Source organism: Acinonyx jubatus, chromosome C2 (assembly GCF_027475565.1).
Source record: "Acinonyx jubatus isolate Ajub_Pintada_27869175 chromosome C2, VMU_Ajub_asm_v1.0, whole genome shotgun sequence".
In the NCBI taxonomy this organism is placed as follows: Eukaryota; Metazoa; Chordata; class Mammalia; order Carnivora; family Felidae; genus Acinonyx; species Acinonyx jubatus.
In genome coordinates, this window is record NC_069384.1 from 154,993,949 (window position 1) to 155,004,617 (window position 10,669).

At 43.2% G+C, this 10,669-nt stretch overlaps 1 protein-coding gene across 4 annotated transcripts in view; it reads left to right on the plus strand.

Annotated features, from left to right (window-relative positions):
- Positions 1-10,669, plus strand: part of SNRK (SNF related kinase) — a 59,351-nt gene that overhangs the window by 184 nt on the left and 48,498 nt on the right. Inside the window, exon 1 of one of the 4 annotated variants that reach the window (XM_053221785.1) lies at positions 84-108. The exons of 2 other annotated variants lie outside the window; for them this stretch is intronic. The gene's annotated coding sequence lies outside the window, so the exon portion shown is untranslated. Of the gene's footprint in view, positions 1-83; positions 109-10,669 lie in introns of those variants that run through there. One more of the 4 variants, XM_053221787.1, reaches the window with a different exon arrangement.

Genomic DNA, 10,669 nt, shown 5'->3' on the forward strand with positions numbered 1-10,669 from the left:
CGGGCGCGGCGGCCGTGGACCGGGGGTGCGGGCTGGCCTCCGCCGCCTGGTAGCCTGCGCCGTCGCCGGGCTGGACGTCCGGGCCGGGGCGCCCGCCGCAGGCGGAAAGTAAGTTGCGCGCTCCGCGCTTCCCGCGCGGGCCCGGGAGGACGCGGAGCCCCGACTGCGGCGGCTCGAGCCCGCGCGGCGGCTACGGCGGCGCGGCCTGGCGGCGGGGCGGCGGCGGCGGCGGCGGGCCCGGCGGGAGCCGGCACTGCGGCGGCCGGCCGCGGGCTCCCGGAGGCCCTGCCCTTGCGGCCGCGGCCGGATTGCGGCACCTCGGGAGGCGCCCGCATCCCGCGCCCCGCCCCGAGCCGGCCGAGTGCGGCGCCGCGGGGCCCCGCGCCCCGGCCGGGCTCCCCGCGCCTGGGTTCTCTCGTGGGGTGTGTGTTCTCGGAATGTGTTTCCTTTTTCAAACGAATCTGGAAATCTGGCCGCAGCGAGGGGCTTCCTTGCTAAAACTGCAGGCTTACAATAGAATGGGGATATTGTTGTCTGTAGAGAAAGGGCATCGGGGTAAGGAAGGAGGAGCAGTGCCCTTCCCAGGGGAGAGCGAGAATTTTTTTTTTTTTTTTTTTTTTTTTTTTTTTTTTTTTTCGGATTGGGAGAGCAATCCGTTCTTTACCATAGTCATCGCCTGTTGAATTCTTTCTGGACCATTTTGCAAAAACCTTCCTGCCTTTAACTTGGACTTGGGATCTAGGAAAGTGACAGTCTGTTTTCCTGGTTGGGGTTGGGGGGAGGGCAGTGGGGGGTTCTTGGAGCTGTGCTGTTCCTGACAGTTGGACCAGGTATAATCAGATAGCTTCTTGGCGAGATTGGTTTCACGCTCAGTATTTGGGGAGAATTTAGCAGTAGGGTTCTTTATAGAGGTTTGAGGATATAGGACCTTTAAAATTGTCAGGTTACTTTTTTCCTCTTTTATAAAATTGAGTGCATGCTCAGTCTTAGGAGCAGGTGGTCAAGCTGATTTAATGCGTTTCCCATCTTACCAGGTTTTAAGGTGAAGCATGGCTTACCAGTGATGGCACTGCAGATGTTGAGTATCCTGCTGAATTTTCACTACATTTCTTTCAAACATCAGACACTTCAGCTGAATTTTCACTACATTTCTTTCAAACATCAGATGCTTCAGTTCGGGTTCCTTGTACTGGGTTGGGACACTGTGTCTCAAATCAGTCTAATTTATCAGAATGTGTATTAGTGTGCTTTAAAGCCAGGAGCTGTCAAGGTTTATGTAATCAACTTATTAATTTATGATCTTATTACATTGCTTTCCAGATTTATAAAACCATTCCCTTAAGGAAATCTGTCTTCAACGTCTGCTTAAATATTTCTCTTGGAATGGGATTCCTGAGGAGGAATGCACTGTACAAGTGGTGATTTAAGCATACTAATTAGACAAGTTTCTGTAAAAAAAAAAAAAAAAGAAAAAAGAAAAAGAAAAATGCGTATTGATTCTTTTATCTGACTTTTGTATTGTCCCTATTTGGAAAATAGATGACATTCCCATTTTACAGAACTAGAAATGAAATTACATGACATTCCCAAGGTCACATATTGAAGCAGTGTAGTAACTGAAAAATTAAGTGCATGGTGCTAACTTTTCTTACATCTTCAAGGTTTTCTAGGCAGGGAACTTTGAGTGTCACCTTTGTCTTTTTAAAATCTGCACAGTTTTTATATTATTTTAGGCACAGAAATGATTCTCACCCTATTAATTTTTCACTATTAAGAGTAAACTTTTCAGTATTGTTGCAGTAAGATCCATTAGTTTAAAACATACAAGAACTCAGAAGTTATCCTAATTTTTATTTTTCTGGAACAGAAATATAAATTGGACTTTATATTCAGATTTAATCCCATAGTCCTAAAAGGAAGGTTTTTGTATGTCCTTAGTAAAGTTGAGGGGCTTTCATGATACTTTTACTGGTCACCGGAAATAGTCTTTATCTAACCCTTACTGTGGGTGTTTGTTTCTGTCATACAGAAAGTGAAACTAAATGGGAAAGAAGTTACTTGTTTTTGGAGATAATTAAACAGCCATGGCTGTAGGAATTGATATAAATAAGGCCTGGTGTCTTCCCTGTAGCAGCTTGTCTGGGCCTAAGAGCTCAGTAGCTGCCCAGGAAGAAAAGGGCACAAGTGAACTTTCCGCATGATCAGAATTTTAGGAATTAAAAACATAGATGAGGAACTTGCCCTGTTTTAACTGCATGCACGCTGTTTGCTTAACGAGGAGAAGACAGAGTTTTTAACCAAGATGCTTTTCTAATAAAACTGTTCTTCATAATTTAGGTATTTGTATGTGTGTGCAGGTAAATTCTTAGAGCAACTTAGGTGGAAAAGTTACTTGAGTAGATTCTGGAAGTTTTGAAGGTAAGCTTAACCTATGCTATATTCACAGCACCTTTGCATGCTTATTTTCGCAGCCCTGGGTTCTGGGCAGCAGTATAAAATTGAGTAAAAACCGGTTCCTGCCTTTGGGAGCTTCCAGGCTGTCAGGGCCACTGAAGTAAACGCTAACAATAGGATCCAACGACTGCTGTGCCGAGGCTCAGGCACAGCTCTGTAGAAGCACAAAGGTGGGAGCAAGGAACAGTCTGACTTGGGAATGCTTCACGGAGGAGGCGACGTTGAACTGGTCCTGAGGGACAGGTAGAGGTCCCAGGCAGAGAAAAGGGGAAGGTGCTCAGAAGGTTCAGGGAGGATGAAAAGATAAGGTGGAGTGGTGGAGGAAGCACTGAGATCCGAGTGGGTGAAAGGGAGGTAAAGACAGTTCTGGTTTTGAAGAATGTGAAAAGGAAGGGAGAAGCGTGGGCCGGGAGCTTTGGGCCTGGAGAGGGAAGGGTTTTGGTCTCTTGTTTTTGTTTAGAAACAGCTGGTGTAAAATCTCCCCGGCTTAATAGCCTCGCAAGGCACTGGAAGTGTGTTGTCTGCTCTGGCTGATCTGGAGCTTCGTTATTCACACTGGATTGTTTCCTCATCTGTTTTTCTGCGCATCTGCCCTGGGCTGAGGCCTCCTGTCCCGTGGGAGACCATTTCTTGCCGGTGGTAGGGGAGGAGCCTGTCTAAAAGAGGGTTCCTGCCGTACCTTCCGTGAACATTTATTTCTCTGCTGCTTCCAGAACCTCCTGAGATCCTGCTTTGGCACCTCCAGCGCTTGGCCTCTGCTCAGGTAGGCTCTTCCTGTGACAAACCAGGCTGCTTTCTCTCTCCTGCTTGCACCCTCCAAAGTGCTGCCTGCCATGTGGCTGTACCATGGCAGTTACTTCAGAGTCCGTCACAGACCCTGTGCTGCGAGTTTTAGGTTCTGCAGCGTCTCTAGGCTCAAAATAGGATTGGGTCTATCTAAATACCCCCTCGGCTGTGTATTGGTCTGGAAATGTCATGTAGGTTATCAAGTCTGTGCTCCAGAAGTGTGGGTTACAGGTCATAGAAATGGTCAGATCATAGGCTCCCTGGGCCTCAGGGTCTCCTTGTCGACATGCAGTTATTTTTCTCAAACTGAGAAGACTCAGCTTCTGGAAGGCAGAGACCACTTCTTTGATTTCAGCATACCCAGACCGAAGTAATGCCTCATGCATAGTCCGTGTACCCAAGTGGTGTCTTGGTGAAAAAACTTCAAAACTCCAAACTTTAGTTTGTGGGTTTTTATCATCCTGTTAACAGCCATTGTAATACAGCTGGGCTAAATTTAAATTGTTTTTCAATCATAGAATTTTGGAGCTGAAGGCAAGTCTTCACTTGCTACCAGCATGTAGTACATGCTCAGGAAATGTTTGTTCCTGTCCTGCGCATTTCCCGTCTGAGTGAATGGCACCACTTTTGCTACCCCTCTCCACCAGAACCGTTCCGGATTTCCCTCTTTGCTTCCCCTCACCCCACGCATTGAGTTCTTGGCTTCTGCTTCCTGAATGGGTCTCCTCCATTACATCCTCGTCATCACTGCCCGCACATTGGCGGCCTTCATGTTTAGGTCAGTAAGCGATCATTTACCTGGAGACGTTTTCAGTAGTCCCCCCAGCTGTAGTCTTGCCCTGCCAGTCTGGTCGTCACTTTGCTGCCAGAGTGGTTTGTGTAACTGTCATCTCTGATTGTCATTCCCCTGCACAGGATTCTTCTTTGGCCTCTTAGTGCCAGCTTTCGTTTGTTCACTTAATAGTATGAATCTCTCTCTTTTGGGTAGACGCTATACTGGGCAGGCCCTGGAATACAGACCAGAATAAAATGGACGTGGGCCTTAACGCGGACTGAAGTTCTCATTTAGCTGAGTGGAGACACAGATTGTTACTCACATAATCACCTGAGTAATTATAACCGCAGTTGTGATAAGGGCCCTGATGGGAAAGGAATGGCACTGTGAGAGGGCACGGGAGCTGGTGTGTGGGGGTGGGCGGAGGGCAAGGACATGCTCAGGAGGGTTGACCTTAAGCTGGGCCCTGAAGCACGGTAAGGGCTCACCAGACCTGAGGAACCGCGGCTGATTTGCTTGGAATACGAGGCCCTTTGGGTATCTGGCCCCTGCCTACCTGTCTGATCTCGTCTCCTATGCTCTGCATGCATTATTGCCCCGGTCACAATAAGCTCTCTGAGGTTTCTCTTCTGAAAAGCCTCTTCCCCGTCATCACCAATTTCACTTCTTGGCTCAGATGAGAAAATGAGTGTCTCTGAGACGCCTCCTGAATGAACTCTCCAAGGTAGCTTTTGGGAAAGGGACGCCTCTTGTAGCGTATCTGTCCCTGTAAGAGATTGCACAGACCTCGTGGCAGTGATCTTCCTGGTATGTGCAGTAGAGGCGTCTAGTTAGGGGGGTAACTAGGGCCTGTTAGGGGATATCAAAAGAAGGTGGGGAGCTAAGTATATAACCCCTCAGATGTCCGAGTCTCCTGGGAGGAAGGCCAGTTCTGAAAAGTTGGAGGGAAGACAGTGGGTGATTTTGATCCTACTCACATCCTGCTAATATGTATTATCCCACTTAACCTTCATAATAACTGTGCAAGGTGGTGATTATCTTTGTTTTATAGATTGAGATGTACCTATTCATAGAAGTTGAGTAACTTCCTGGGCTCCAGATTCTGTGGTACTCTTTCTGTTGCTATGATGCCGCTGCTCACATCTGCTGAATAAATGAATTTTGATCATTGTTAAAGTGCATCTCTGTGGTGAGGATTATAAGAAAGGTTGACCGGGGCGCCTGGGTGGTTCAGTCGGTTACGTGTCCGACTTCGGCTCAGGTCACACGGCCCACGACTTCGAGCCCCACATTGGGCTCTGTGCTGACAGCTCAGAACCTGCTTCACATTCTGTGTCTCCCTCACTCTCTGCCCCTCCCCAGCTCACGCTCTGTCTCTCCCCTTGAAAAATAAATAAATCATTAAAAAAAAAAAGGTTGACCATGTGGTAGTTTGAAATGTTGAAACTTAGGATACCCTCCCAGCTCCTCTCTGATGTTCCTCCTGCTCTGTGTACACACCTCTTAGGCCAGTATATTGTCTTTACATTGCAAAGCTAGGGGGAAATGTTTGAATAATAAGCTGGGTTGAATACGTATTCATCCGGGGTGCCTGGGTGGCTCAGTCCATTAAGCATCCGACCTTGGCCCAGGTCATGATCTCACGGTTCGTGGGTTCGAGCCCCGCGTCAGGCTCTGTACTGACAGCTCAGAGCCTGGAGCCTGCTTCGGATTCTGTGTCTCCCTCTCTGTCTCTTTGCCCCTCCCTAGCTCGCTCGCTCGCTCGCTCTCTGTCAGAAATAAACTTTAAAAAAAAATTAAAAAAATACATATTCATTTGTGTTGGTTTTTCTTTATTAGAGAGATTATGTTTTAGATAATGTAGGTTTTACTCTTGCAGTGTAACTTACCTAGATAAAGTTCATTTCAGATTTAGGACGATACACTAACGAATATTCACGGAGAGATTATGAAGCTGGAGTGTACTGTTCATGGATCTCTTTTTAAAATAGTCATAATACTCTATAGCCTTTTATATAACAGTGGACAAAAGCAGAGTGATTGAATTTTAAAGTAAAGTTTGGCTTTCTGTTTTACCTCATTTTCTACAAGTGAAACAGTTCTCTCGTTATTGGCGTAAAGTATTATGTGTACTAAAGAAAATGTGGAGTGAGAATATTCATTCAGTCTCCATTTCAGGGCTTGATTTTGTCCTTTGCTCTCCTGTTTTATGGGTATTTGCTAATCCTCTTTCAAAGGAAAATGCTTTTTCAGAAACAAATGGAGAGAATGTAATTTGCAAAGTATATTAAAATTGCGTTTCGGAAAGGATACAATTTTTAAGCAGAAAATAGAACCTCCTAAATTTATCTGAATTACTTATTTTGTGTTGGCTGTTCTGTGCCACTGGCTGTTCTTGCCATCGCAAAATTGTGTGTAAACTCTAAGGTGAAGTTATTTTTAAGGTGCCATTCCATTTTTACATGATCAGTAAATATCTCAGTCTGTCTTTTGAATAGTTATTTGCCTGTAATTTCATTTCTTAAAAAGAAGTTTCAAGAAGTCTGTAATGGAATTATTTGTTAATGATGTTTATTAGCTGAGTCTTTGGTGATGTTAGGGAATTTCCTCCATTTAATTGATTGCTGGGCTAGGTAAGTAGCTTAACATATCAGAATTAGGGGAATGCGAGAAATACCAAAATAGATTTTTTTTATTCTTTTACTTTTTTAAGTGTCTGTTTTATTTTTGAGAGAGAAAGCACGTCCACACGTCCACACATGAGTGGGGGAGGGGCAGAGAGAGAGAGGGAGACAGAAGATCCGAAGCTGGTTCTGTGCTGACAGCAGAGAGCCAGATTCGGAGCTTGAACTCACCAACTGGGAGATCATGACCTGAGCCGAAGTTGGACACTCAACCGACTGAGCTACTCAGCCACCCCAAAATAGACTTATTTTGGAATTAGGAAGGCCTAGGTAAAAGGGAAGTCTCGTATTGTTGCAGGAAAAAATGGAGGACCCAAGAGTCAGTGGAACCTGGAGCCCAACCTAGGCAGCTCTTTCTTGGGTGTAGGACTGGGGCAAAGAAGTCCTTTTCTTCTTTGGTCCTGCTTTCTCATCTGTAAAAATGGGTGTGATATTTCTATTACATTGCTGATTGTGAGGAATAAGTGATGAAACAAATGTAGAGTCCACTACCTACATAGATCCCCAGAAATGACATTGTTTACTCTTTTTGAGACCTGCATTACCACAAACCTGGAATTCTAAAAGGAGCAGTTGTGGCAGTAAAAGACATTTTTAAAATTTGAAATGAAACAAAGTCAACTGTGGTTTTGTTATGGACGGGACTCATATCTGTATCATCGTATTTAGGTTAGTAGTAGATTTTTAGGATGGTAATATGGTTGATAATGAGAGATCTAATCTAAGTCAAAACAAAAACTGCTGTTTTATGGAACTGTGAAGTGGACAGTGAGCTTTTAAAATTGGTTTAAATCCTCTAATGACCGTATTTGTGTGTTGCTTTCATGGTACTATCTAGAGTTTTACTCTTCTGCGGAGACCTCTTATCAGCTTTGTGATTAGAAGCTGCTTCTGTGCATTTTTAACTCTTTAGTGACACTTTAACGAAACGAGTGTAATTCAGAGATAGATATATGGTGAATTATTGAGTATGGCAAGTTTTCCATTAGTTTTGAGAAAGTAAGAGTTCATCACAGTTGCCTAAATGGTAAGCCATTAGGTATTTTTCAGGATTAGCCTTCTTAACCCTGCTGACTTATCTCACGTCTACCCCAAATCATAACTTCACCCAAGCTGATACTGTCCTTTCTGAAACCAGCCGTATGCACGCTCTTCTGTTTCCTTCCCCCAGTTTTGAGAATGGTGTTCCACTGCTCCCTGTTCAAGGATAAGCTCTGGTCTGTGGGCTGCCCTGTCTTTGGGATCCTGCCTTCTTAGAGTCCTCTACTCTTCCTTTGGCACGCCTCACCCAGACTAACCTGTGTAGTTATTTATCTTTTTATATGTAGATAACTTATTTGTAAAATTGTAAAGGATACTGTGTTATGTCCTACACAATTAGGGCTCAAATATTTGCTAATGAAAATGGGTTCAGTGTTCCTCTTCTTTCCTCGCCTGAAGGAATTGCATACCTTGTCCCACAAGGGAAGCAAAATATTTCCTTGAATATGTCTTGTTTATTAAGATGACATAAATAGATTTTGGACAATATGTTTTTAGGGGAATTAGTCTTTTCATAGATCTTAGTGGAAAAGTAAATTGGATAATTGTTTACAAAAAAGTAAAAATTAAAATTTTTTATATAATGTTTATTTTTTTATTTTTGAGAGACAGAGGAGAGTAAGTGTGGGAGGGGCAGAGAGAGAGGGAGAAACAGAATCCGAAGCAGGCTCCAGGCTCCAGGCTCCGAGCTGTCAGCACAGAGCCTGATGCGTGGCTCGAACTCACGGACTGTGAGATCGTGACCTGAGCTCAGGAGTCGGACGCTCAACCGACTGAGCCACCCTGGAGCCTCCCCAAAAGTCAAAATTTTAATAACCTCTGTCTTTTTTAGGTTATAAAAGCAGCACACGCTCACTGCCAAAAATTTGAAAAGAACAGAAAAACATAAAGAGAAAAAAATTCTGTAATCTTACCATCTTAACATTTTGGTATTTTTAAAATATATATGCAGACAAATTATACGCTTAAAAAATTGAGATCATATGCCATGAAATTTGGCATATGAATTTTCTTACTTAACATTTTATTGTGAGAATTTCCCATGAGATTAAATAGCCTGAAAATATGACTGCATAGTGTTAATGGTAGGTATACTGTGATTTATTTAATTGTTTTCTTACTGTAGACCTTTAGGTTACTTAATTTTTTTGCATACATAAATATCATTGAACATTGTTAACTGTAAAAATTTTCAACATCTTCTTTCCTTTAAGATGTATATCTAGTAGTGAGATTATTAAATCAAGGGTATTATTTTAAGGTTCTTGATATATGTTTTACCACACTGCTTTTCAGAAATCAGATAATTTGCAGACTTAACAATGTAAAAGCACCTCAAATGATTCAGTCTTTTTTTTTTTAATGTTTATTTTCGAGAGAGGGAGGGAGAGAGAGAGGCAGAACATGAGTGGGGGAGGGGCAGAGAGAGAAAGAGAGGAAGACACAGAATCCAAAGCAGGCTCCAGGCTCTGAGTTGCCAGCACGGAGCCCGACGTGGGGCTCGAACCCATGAACTGCGAGGTCATGACCTGAGCCGAAGCGGATACTGAACTGATTGAGCCACCCAGGCGCCCTTCAAATGATTAAGTCTTTTAAGCAAAAGTAAGTGAAATGTTAGATACCAGTATTTTTGTTTATAGATTAGTTTACTTTTTTCTGTTCCAGTATTCTTTTTTGACCTTTTTTTTTTTTAATGAGCATCTTCATCATGATATCAGCAAGGAAAGAAAAAGATGACAGGATTTTGACAGCATTAATAAAAATTTGGAGGAGAGATTTAGATTACTAAGTTTTTAAATTCTCCCAACTTCCACTTTCATTGTTTTCCTGGCAACAAGGAGTAATTGTTGAGTTGCCTTTATTTATTTTGGAGTAACTTTTACATACCAGCTTTCGCTTAAGTCACTATGTGTTATGTGAGCACTTTTATGCCAGGCTGTCACCAGAAATGGTGACACACTTAGCATTTTTCATCATTTTAACAAGAGGCAGATTCTGTTTCGGAATTTGGAACTTACTATCTGCACTGCTGGTCCGAGTTTTGTGGCTTGAATGTTAACCCCTTTCTCTTTGCAAATAGTTAGTACTACTCTGTATCAGTTAATAAATTGCCTGACTACTGGATACATTAAAATTCCTTGACGTATCCTGGACCATTGCTTGTTTCACTTAGGGAAAGTAAAATTACATGAGTCAGTGCTTCCTGAGATCGATCTGCACTGGTGACCCAGTCACTGCCTGAAGAGCAGAGCAGTCCTTTTAGCCTGCCGGTCCTAGTCACCTCAGTTGCCCCTGAGGTGTCCGTTGAAAGTGGCCACTTGGAAGAAAACTTGCAGAATAGTAGGCGGTTACCTTCCCTTGGAAAATACTTTCCTACACATTTGGAGGTATAATTTTGCCTACTTGGACATTTCTGATAATAAATAACTTAACCTTTGAATTTATAGTTCTATCTCGAGTCCATCCGGTGAGTGCAGACTGGTGACCACATAATGCTACATGAGAACCATGTGGTAATATCAAGCTGATCAGTGAAAAACTCTGGATCCTTCCGTAACTAAGGACCACTTGACCTATTTGTGATTTCTTCATCTTTGATTTATGGCTTATATTGGTAACTCCCAGGAGGAGGAGCGCTATTCTAGAAATGTGGAATATTGTTTACTTTGGATAAACGGAACAGCGGTGGCAACTGCGTGTAGAGTTGTGTTTATTTTGCTTGACCTGGGGGTTCCTGATATTCTCAGAGGATTTGGTGTACTCTCTTCTCTTCAGCCTATGCCATTTTTGCTACGGGTATCTTTGAAATTTTAGCAGTAAGATCAGTGTGGTAGTACTCATTGAGAGTTCTCCACTTACGTTAATTTTTCTATAAACATACAGGTTAGCCTAGTATTTTCCATGAGGAAAAATTATAGTTTTCATTTTT